The sequence below is a fragment of the Triturus cristatus genome, chromosome 11, assembly GCF_964204655.1.
Source record: "Triturus cristatus chromosome 11, aTriCri1.1, whole genome shotgun sequence".
NCBI classification, from domain to species: domain Eukaryota; kingdom Metazoa; phylum Chordata; class Amphibia; order Caudata; family Salamandridae; genus Triturus; species Triturus cristatus.
Window position 1 is genome coordinate 1046884454 of NC_140594.1, and position 10992 is coordinate 1046895445.

A 10992-nucleotide genomic window follows, 5' to 3' on the forward strand; every position below is an offset into this window, starting at 1 on the left:
GTACTGTCTGGCTGCGGAGCCTCTGCTGGTTCTTCCAGCTAAATCATTAGACAGATGGCTCCACAAACATTGGCCTGTTAAAGTACCTCAGACCGTCTGCCTTATTTATTTAGTGTGGACGGTCGGACATTTTTTCCTTTTTGGGACCACCAGGGAAAACCTGGTAGTCCCAAAATAAAAATGACCCTCATACACTAGGAGAAAACTCCCAGGGAGCCTGAGCACTTTTTTTTGGGGGGGGGGAGAGTTTCTTTCCAAAAAATAAAACAAACTTTCCAGAGCCGCCACATGCAGAATGGCAGCTGCTTAGCAAGGCTGCAGTGCCTTCAGAGGAACTGCAGTGACTGTGGCTCCTCAGAAGGCGGAGATCTTCCTAAAGTTAGGCAGCAATATCTCAATATGGAGGGGGCCATCCGTGAGATTGGCAGAGGATACGGTACTGCCAGCCTGACGGGACAGTGAGCCGCAAGCTGTAATAAGGCCTAATGTTGTATTAAGTGCCCAATTTAAAAGGAAGGCTGAGTTTAACAAGTATTTGCAAAGCCAGTAGCTTTGGGTTTAATACGCAATTGCATTCAGCATAAGCACATCAATGACAGACAAAGAAATGAAAGACTCGCTATTGAAGATTCCCTTGCCTTCACTACATTCTTTTTTTGGTTTCCAAGTCAAATAAAAATCATATGACAAGGGAGTCTTCATTAAGGTTCTTCTTCAGGTTCTATGAAATAGAAAGAGTGAAAGGACTATAATGAAGGCTTCCTTGCCACTTGACTTCACCTGGCATAGAATCAAAAAGAGGACTGCTTTGAAGGCAATGGAATCTGCAACATAGAAAGACTTTCATTGTAACCAACCCCCGTTCACCCTCATGATGAGCCATTGGGAGGGAAGCGCAGGCGGTGGGAGCAATAAGGACAAAGGAGAATGAAGCAAGGATATGGGGAATTGGGGTGGCAGGCAGGGGACATGAGGACACACATGGGAACGATGAAGTAAACTGAGGGAAAATCGAGAGTAGATGTTGGGCAGGGGAAGGAGGAACCCACAAAGGAAAGAGGATGGTGGGAGGGTGAAAGAGGAGAAGCAGAAGAGTAAGACACATGGAAAAGGGGGAGGGAGTGAGGAAGCCAGCATGCATGGACACAAGAAAGTGAAGTAAAGAGGCTGGAGCAATTGTGCGCCTTCATCTGCTTTACAAATTTTGCTCTGGCAGGTTAGTCGCTGAGGTTTTTCAAGGTTGTACAGAAAAATAAAGATAATTGACAAAGTCTTCTGCCATTGGCTGAAAAGGCCAGACAAAAAAGCCTATAGTTGAAAGAAACAGTCCCTTAACTATATTAGAAAAAATAGGTCCATTTGTTAGTTGTGCTGTCAAAACCCAAACTTAAAAAGAGAGTTGTGAAACAGCTTGCAAACAAACCGCCTCATATGAATTATAGAAACCAGGGTGGCAGAACATTATACACACCATATCAAGCCCACTTAACTCAAGTGGTGGAGAAAGATTTGATGGTGGACAATATCTAATTTTTGATAATAACTGGATGGCAAATGTTGTACATCTACTCCCTGTGTTATCATGAAAGTGATGGTGACTATGTTGATCAGGCTGTGCCAGTGTAAAGTTTGTACATACCTCTATGTATGCATGTGCTATTTCTATAGTGCAAACCTTCCCAAAAGGCAGCAGAGTGCTGTACATATTCAAAGAAAAGCATAAAGTCTATGCTTAATAGGAGGAGAAGCTGGGTTGTGGATCGTTAATGCCATGATATAGTGTTTTTTAAAGAAGCGAGTCTTCAACTCTTTCCTAAATTGGGGCAGTGTTGGGGAGGCCCGGCTGGATACAGGGATGCTATTACAGATCCTGGGTGCCTAGATGGAAAATGCATGCTGTCTTGTTTTTTTACACTTATTGGTCTGCAGTTTGATGGTGTCCTGGCTGATGGTGTACTGAGAACCATCAGAGGTAATCTGTTTGTATTCAAGATAGGCAGGAATCACTGATTGTGCTGCTGGTTTTAAAGATTGAGGGGAGCAGCACGGGGAGCCAATTGAAGTCCACCAGGATGGAGGTGATTTGAACGTATTTCTTTAGGCCCTGAATGAGACGTCTTACAGCATGAAGCATTCCCCTAGGGGGTATCAGTGTGAAGCCATGGAGTTGGTCATTACCTCCATCCAGATTCAAGAGTATAAGGGCTTGAACAGCAGTTCTTAAGTCACTTTCTGGAAGAAATTGTTTGACTTTCTTTAGGAGATAGAGCTGGTACCAGGCTGTGTTTTTTGTCAATGTATTCCTTGAGGGTGAGGTTGGTGTCTCATCCAGTGTGTTCTTGCCAAATAACAGGAATTCTGTCTTGGTTGGGCTGAGCTTCAGGTAGGTGCTGGCCATCCCAGTCTGGAGCATGTGCAAGCAGTGTTTGAGGTGTTGGATATCTGAAACAGAGGAGACTTTCAAGTAAAGGCTTTCAAGAACAGTTGTGTATCCCGGTCATATTTGTAAATCTTGACGTTATCAGTGAGTAGAGCACCAAATGGCTCCATGTAAATGTTGACAATGACAGGAGACAGTATGAAACTCCTGGAGGTGCCCATGGGAACTAAACCTGCAAAACCTTAAAGCTGAATCTTATTACGAGTGAAAGTAAAGTATTGTGATAACCTTATTAGTAATAAAGATTTTATATCTAGGTGACTGTCACCATTAAAGATGTGTCTCATGGGGAAACATCGTTTACAACGCGTGGATTACATCGCGATGCCATTACATCGCGGTTTTTACAACGTAAGTCGTTACAACGACTTGCGCTAGATGGCGCTCTAGGACAAGGAATAGTATAATTTACTATCCAACACCTTCCCTACTGTACGTAGACTGGAGTTGGAATAGTAAATTATACTACTCCTAAGTCCTATTCCTTGTCCTAGAGCGCCATCTAGCGCAAGTCGTTGTAACGACTTGCGTTGTAAAAACCGCGATGTAGTGTACCGCGATGTAAATGTATGCGTTGTAACGTCATACATCCGTCTCATGCATTGAATGAGGTTGTTGACTGTAGTTACATCCATCCACAGACTAAATTCACATCAAAGTCTGTGATTATCCAAAGAGGATAGCAAGGGTCATCAACAGTCATGCTCAAGAGTCAGTCAAGGAAAATCTCTATATTAAGGAAAAGTGCAACATCTTCCTTATGATCATCTAAAATATGTCTAAACATTCAGAGACAGGAAACAAGTAGAAGGTGGTTTGGCCATCCCAGCTATAGAAGACCTGCTGAGAAGTAAATCCACACAGTCATAACAGATCGTTTTTTCCTATCGTTGCTCCTTCACTTGTTTATAATGAATTAATCTATTATGCTGGAAAAGTCAAAAAGGCAACTAAATATTTGCAGGGAACTATAACATCTTTTCACAGGTGGATCACACCCACACAGCAGGATTCCAGACTCTCATCTGGCTGTTTTAATCCGCTGATTTGATGCAAGCACTAACTCCATTCTTCTCTGCCATGTGCCAATCTAGGTTCCACATTACCTCCTTCTTATTCTGCTGCTTCAGACACTCTGGTCCTTTCTTTGGAGATGCCTATTTTTCAGGTGCAATGATTCCCAAGTCTATGACTGGATTTATATATTTATCAGAAATAAAAGTAGCTGGAAAACAATGGTGCTGTGTATAATAGCAGGGTTGAGTAACAAATTCCAGATTTGTACAATGTGAGGTTACCAAGGGTGATAGGAGCTCGTTTGAATAATTGGCCATTGGTGCTTAAAGATCTTAACAGTTTCTTAGAACGGCGAATGAGGTACTACTTTAAGAGAATAGTTGTCACTTTGTTTCTGACCTTGAATAGCGAAGGAGCGAGTTTAAATTGTGTTAGCTTGTTCCAGATCTGGATTGCATAGACTCAGAAGCCTTTTCATGTCTTTTTGCTCATCTTGGCCACTGTTTATGTGTTGGATTGAAGTGCTGAGATTGGGAGTTTGTTCTGACAAGTAGGGTGTTGAGGTGACATAATAGGTCAGAATATACTTTAATGGTGGTTAGAGCAGGCAGACCCTGAAGCAGAGGTCAGACCCGGGACCAGGGTTCAATTCCCGACGCGGCAGGGTCTTGAGCTCAAATGTCCATGGACTCGATAATTCTCGCTTCGGTGCCTGACCTAATCATGGGTTCACACTCTGCAACTCATTGCATTAAGCTTGCTTAATCTCCACAACGGCCCCCCGCGGCGGGATGCCTGGCTTTCACCTTGGGGATGCCCTGTAGGGGCTATCTCACAGGGAAAAGCCAGGACGGGTTCCCAAGGCAAGCGCGGAGATACCCCTTCGGGGGTCGATTCAGGCGCTATATAAGAAACATAATAATAATAATAATAATAATGAAGCAAGATGAGCACATGGGACACTGGCAAATAGGCTGTTGCCATTTTCCTTATAAAAACAGGAGCTGGATGTTGGTTCGGAAGAGATAGTTGGTCCCAGTCAGTCTGAGATTTATTAGCTATAGGGTATTTGAAGGATACAACACTTTTGACTATGATTCTATGTGAGTTTACACTAATCAGTAATTGGGGTGTAAATGTGTCTAACTTCATATTGGAGAGCCAGTCCTGGATTTACAAGTTGTTCTGTTTGAGGCAGACACTCAGTATCCTGGTTTGCATGAGACACATATGGCCTGATTCAGAGTTTGTCAGACAGGTACTCTGTCAGACACCTGATAGATATCCAGTCTGCCTTGTTACAAGTGCTATTATGCAGTGATAATAAGATGAATAGGAAATCTGTCATGATTGTGACGGAGTAACCCCTCTGCCAAACTCTAACTCATGCCAATAGCCTTTGAGGCATTCAATGTCCTCTCTATGTGACAAGAAGATTAATTACTATAAGTGGTTGGAGGGAAGGCAGGGCCTTATTAATACAGTCTAAACCAATGCTCAATCAAAGAAATTGCAGTCAAATCGTTTTTATTTTAGAAACTCGGCAAATATTTAACACAGAACAGTTTCTGCCGTAAAGAGTGTAGGGGAAAGCTGGCTCTAGAATCACTCATTACACATAACAAACCCGGTGATGGAGAGAAGGCTCTTTTTATTGTTCTCATAATAGATTACATCTACAAGAGCTAGGAGCCAGTCATGGTACAAGCTCATCATATCCAAATGTGATGCTTGTTATTTAATTCTTAATTTTAGAGTCTCCTCGTGTAAAAAATAAATGTCAGATCAATTAGATGTTAAAAACAATTGCTGATAGTCTTGAGAGGTAGGTATGAGAGCTTGATAAACAAGAGGGGGGACTGTGGGGCTTTTTATCGAGGTCCAGCATAAGTGCCCTGTCAGATCCTACTAGCAATGGTATGCTGTTCCTCATACAGTGGTGCCTAGTCAATAAAAGTCAGGGGACAAACCGCTATCATTGGTAATGATAGTTAAGGTGGAACCAGATATAGGAGAGGAATTAGGAGGGGATCCCGCTCTTTCGGGACTAGGGTCCTCACACACCCAGCAAGCTAGGTGTCATGCTTCATCATCTGGACCTGCTCCTCGTTGGGTCGGTGCTGCAATACCCAACGGGCACCCATGAAGGGGCTCTTTATCGGAGATCTTTTGTTCCTTGCCGTATGATGAAGTGGGGGGGGGGTGTGGCCCGTGATGTGTAGATACAGTGAAGTTAATGGGTGAGTTAAAATAGGTAGGATAATCCAAATAACATTTTTATTCTGGCTGGTTATCCACCTCAGTAAAAGCAAAACGAAAAGAGTGGCAGCTTCCCTGACGTCAAGGTTCAGTTAAAGCTATGCTCATCTCTTGAGGTCAACATGTTTCTTGCCTAGTGGTTATATCAATCTGTGGCAATTCTTCAGGACCCAATCTGTGAACAGTGAATCTATCTACACTCAGTGGTGGGGCTATTAGCTACCTACCACATGGAAGCACTACGATACAAGTCTTCAGTAGTGTGGTTCAGTAACCTAGAGAGAGGGATATATAAAATACTTCTGTAAACACCCATGTTGTGGTCACACAGTATTCCTTGTTGGCTCTCAAATAACACTCCTTTTACTCTCTTTTCCCCAACATTGTGAGAAAAAGTACAACGATGATCTAGGCACATTAAAAACAGTTTACAAAGTGAATGTGATATAGGGCATGGCTCTCATGCCCTGGTGCAAGCATAACAAATATATAATAGGAGACTATCCAGCTATAATGAGAAGACTGTCCTTCCCCTAGGTGGGGCGGTGGTTGTGAGGGATATTTTTCGTAATAAAACAATGGTGAACGCAGACATCTGTAGCTATAAGCGTGACATGCCACATCAATAGTGATACAAATACAGTCATGATGCTTGTCATAGTATAGCTCACCTCCCAATGTTGGGAATGTCACCTCAATCGGTGTGCGGTGGTTCTATTGGACACCTAGAAGCATGGTGTCCTGTAAAACAAAAGGGTTAGGACAGCAGAGAGGTCACGAGTTTATAAGAGAGAAGTGCGTGACCTGTATCTCCTTATCATTGCCTGCCCAAATGTAGAGACAACTGGGAGCCCTCACAATTCAAGCCAGCCCCCAACGCTGCCCAAACTGCACAATTCGGGTGGACATCGAAGCCAGCGGTAAACTGTAAATTTCCCAACCTCCGGAGACCCTGAACTAGATCTGTGGCTGAACCGCACAGCTTCCAGTCCGCCCGTCAGTGCGCACTCCGGGGGGAGACAGGAAGCGGGTCAAATAGTGGCGCTTCCACTCGCTGTGCCACAAGTGTCCAGTACACAGTATAGAGCGGTCACGGGCCCTAGTCCCAAATATCGATCCTACTCACCATTCCTGCGGAGAACGCGGTCGATTCACCTACCCTCCTCGCCGGCACCGGATCAGAGCATGTCAGCTCCCGTGGGAGCTGAAGTACTGTTCCGGGTCACGTGCGCGGAGGGGGGGCAGTGTCTCACCTACGTCATGCTGAATTTTGCCCTGTGGGCTACTAGGCTGTATGCCTGGCTGACGTGGCGGCCATCATGTAATGTAGTCAGTCCCAATGATATCCCTAGGGAACAAATGGGCCATTGGGAACAAATGCGCCATTGGGAACAAATGGGCCATTGAGTTCTATTGTCAATCAATGAAGTGTTGATCAATGTATATTCTTAATTTTGGTATCTAGCTAGATGTATAATTATACATATGTTAAGTGACCCAGTGTTTAATAAAATAATATCTGTACTGCAATGATGAATGGGAGTTCTAATTCAGCAGTAGAACCCAGGGGGAACCAGATCTGCGGTACTGTTCAATGTCATTGCACGTTGTGTGTTGTGCAGTATAACATGCGTAACCCATGTTGGGATATGTATGGTGACATGTATGATATGTATAGCGGCTGTCCATCGGCCCATGACCTAGGTCCTCCTTGTTGTCCAACAGGGAGGCCATGTATTATATCCAGTCGGATAATGGTGTACTCAGTGTAATTACTTCATACGTCCTGTGTACCAATGTGGGGGTAAGTTAAGATGAATATACATACGGTCAGCCAGGGGTCATCTGTTGTTCAGGGCAGCCACGATATATCATCATTTAAGCCAAGGACAGATGTGGACAAGCGATGTATCCATCGTTGCTCTATCCTAAACCGTCCCTGTTGGGTGATCTTAGGATGGGATTATAGTACCAACCACGGTAGTGATTCTGGGCTATGTCCCTGTTCTTGGTAGTGTGTGTACATTTTAGTTGTGACCCTCTGGCATCTTATGTTACTCTTGTGTTCTGTGATGCGAGTCCTGACTGTTCTCATCTTCATACCCACATATCTCTTCCCACAGGAGCATGTCACCAAGTAAATGCATTTGGATGTATTGCAATTGGTGTGGCTCCTCATAGTCCAGGTAAATGTGTCTGACAATGTTATTGTTTTAACAACTCTGGTCTGATCACAGACTACACAGGTACCACATGGATAATGCCCGGTGACGGGAGGAAGGTCCCAGAGTGTTCTCTATGCGTTGTTGTTTACAGTGAGAGGTCTTGTATGCACAATGACGTCCTTCAGATTTCTTGCCCTCTTGAAGGCAAATCTAGGTGTGGGGAACTCTATCTCTCCCGTGTTCAGGATGCCCCAGTGTTTCTTTATGATCCCCTTAATGTGTGTGGAGTCTGGTGTAAATGATGTGACACAAGTCAGGGTCTCAGTGGGGTCCCTCTGTGCAGTTTGCAACAGTGCGACCCTGGGGTTATTCAGGGCTCTCTCGGAAGAAACTCTTTTAACACAATCAATGACGGGATAACCTGTTACCCACCAAATATGGAGGACAACCAGGGCCTCAGCTTCAATGAGGAAGCTGTAGCCGATATTTTACAGAAGCCTCCTTCCTTGTTAGGAATCTAAGCGAGTTCGAAGCGAGTGTGGCCTCAGGGTCACAATGTGAGGACTGGTCCTCGTTATCGTCACTCAAGAGGGAATGGTTGAAAATCACCCTCCACGGGGCTATGATGACAGAATATCTGTGGGCCAACAACGCCCCCAGTGGCCTCATTGTCAACATCTTACCTAGGATCTTTCTGGAGGACCCAGTGTTTAAGAAAGACTGGTGTATGGTGTCCTGGAAATACACTAGAGATCTTCTATTTTGATCATCAACACCGTCAAAAGGCTGACAGACGCCCTACTAGCCAGGATTCAGGCAGCAGAGGCAGTCCTGAAATCAGCCATACAATCCACCACGTATAAATCTAAATTGGCTGAAATTAACAGCGAGATCACCGAGAATAAAGAATATCAACTGAAGCAAACAATTGCTAAATTACAGAAGGATATCCAAAAGTTTAACAAAGAGACAGTCTACCCCTATCTGAAAGATGATTATACTTCATCTAAAAATGGAAATTCGTCTGACGTGGGTACGGATACGAGCAGGAGGGGATCCTCTAACAGTGACTCTAGCACTGACAGTAGGGGCAGCAACACCCAAAGAAGAGGTTACTATCATCCCCCATTCCAACTACAATAACGCACCCTCATACCAGGGGCCACCACCGCCTCCACCCTTCTGGCAGTTCCCTATGTACCCTCAAGGTCAACCTCAATACTATCTGATGGACAACCCCCCCTTTTTAGGCAGAGGCTGGGGCAGAGGAAGAGGGCAAAAAGAGGGATGCAGAAAGGAGGGCAATGGTAGGACAAGGCCGCACACACGAAAGAGACTAGGAGTAGGACCAGGGGGAAAAGGAACTAGTGGTCAATTTGTCCCACAGGACCTTGACCGAAACTGAGAAAAGAGTACTGGAGAAAGGACTAGGGTATGTGCCAACACCCAGAACAGACAGATTCAGGGATACCTGTGAAATCCAAGAGTTCTTCCGGAAGATCCGTTTGAAAGCCTTTTTTCTTGACACGCCACAAATTGAAATTGAAGATTCAGGTTTGAGGATTCCCTCTACCTTCACTCCCAGCAATGGGATGGTGCCCCCCCGAGGTATTGACGTTCGAAAAGGCAGTACTAAAGGATCTGGCAGGGATCCCCACGAATAGACCCTTCCATAATCTATCCAATGCTGAAGAAATAGCAGCAAGATCACTATCAGAAGATGTCAGTATAACTATTAAACAAGCTGACAAAGGGGGTGCTACAGTGATCCAATCCATTGACGACTATGATCGTGAGTGCAGACGCCAACTAAGCAATACCAGATACTACACCCCTATCTCCGAAGACCCCACTACCAGACTCAAAACTGAGATCAGTAGTATGGTTTTTTGAGGCTGAGGCCAGCGGGTGGATATCGAAAAAAAAGCTGAATTCTTGATAACAAGGGACCCAAGAGTGCCCTATTTTTATACACTCCTGAAAATCCACAAAGGCACTACACCGGTACCGGGGAGGCCAAAAGTTTCAGGAATAGGGTCACTCTTGGAGCCCCTCTCAAGATTTTGCGATCGCATCCTGCAGCCTATAGTGAAAAAGACTCCCTCATATGTGCGAGACAAGACTGATATACTACGCATCATAGATGAAATACATGAGACAACCGAGATCAACCTTCTAGTCACACTTGACGTAGAAGCGTTGTATACTAACTTTCCACAGCGAGCCACATTGACTGCCATTGAATCATTGCTCATGAAAGAAGACTGGATCTCACCCACCCCGATCTCTTTCATCATGGGGTGTGATGCACTGGCAATAACTGAGAATTACTTTGAGTACCGGAAACAATTGTTCCATGAGTCGCAAGGTACTTCCATGGGGAGTACCTTCGCTCCGAGTGTGGCCTGTCTTTACATGGCCACCTTCGAAGAGAATGTCATCCGGAACTCCAACAACCCCTACATCAATAACCTAACCTTGTGGAAGAGATTATTGATGACATTTTAATTTTCTGGAAAGGCGATCACTCTACCTGCGAGTGGGTGAATACACAAAATCAGTTCTTGAGATTCACACACACCATCTCAGAGACCAAGGGCCCGATTCACAGAACTAACTTAAGACAAAATTCTAAACTTACTACCATTTTGGTATTCACAGAAGGCACTTACTCATTTTGGTATTCACAGAAGGCACTTACTCATTTCGGTATTCACGGAAGTTAGTAGTCCTAACTTTAGGACTCCTAAATGCCTTCTGTGAATACCGAAAGTCTTAAAATTAGGATTTTTCTCAATTTAGTAGTCCTAAGTTTAGGACTCCTAACTTTAGGACTCCTAAATGCCTTCTGTGAATACCGAAAGCCTTAAAATTAGGATAAGTCTAAACTTAGGACTACTAAATTGAGAAAAATCCTAATTTTAAGACTTTCGGTATTCACAGAAGTCATTTAGGAGTCCTAAAGTTAGGAGTCCTAACTATACTACTACTAAACTGAGAAAAATCCTAATTTTAAGACTTTCGGTATTCACAGAAGGCATTTAGGAGTCCTAAAGTTAGGACTCCTAACTTCTGTGAATACCGAAATGAGTAAGTGCCTTCTGTGAATAC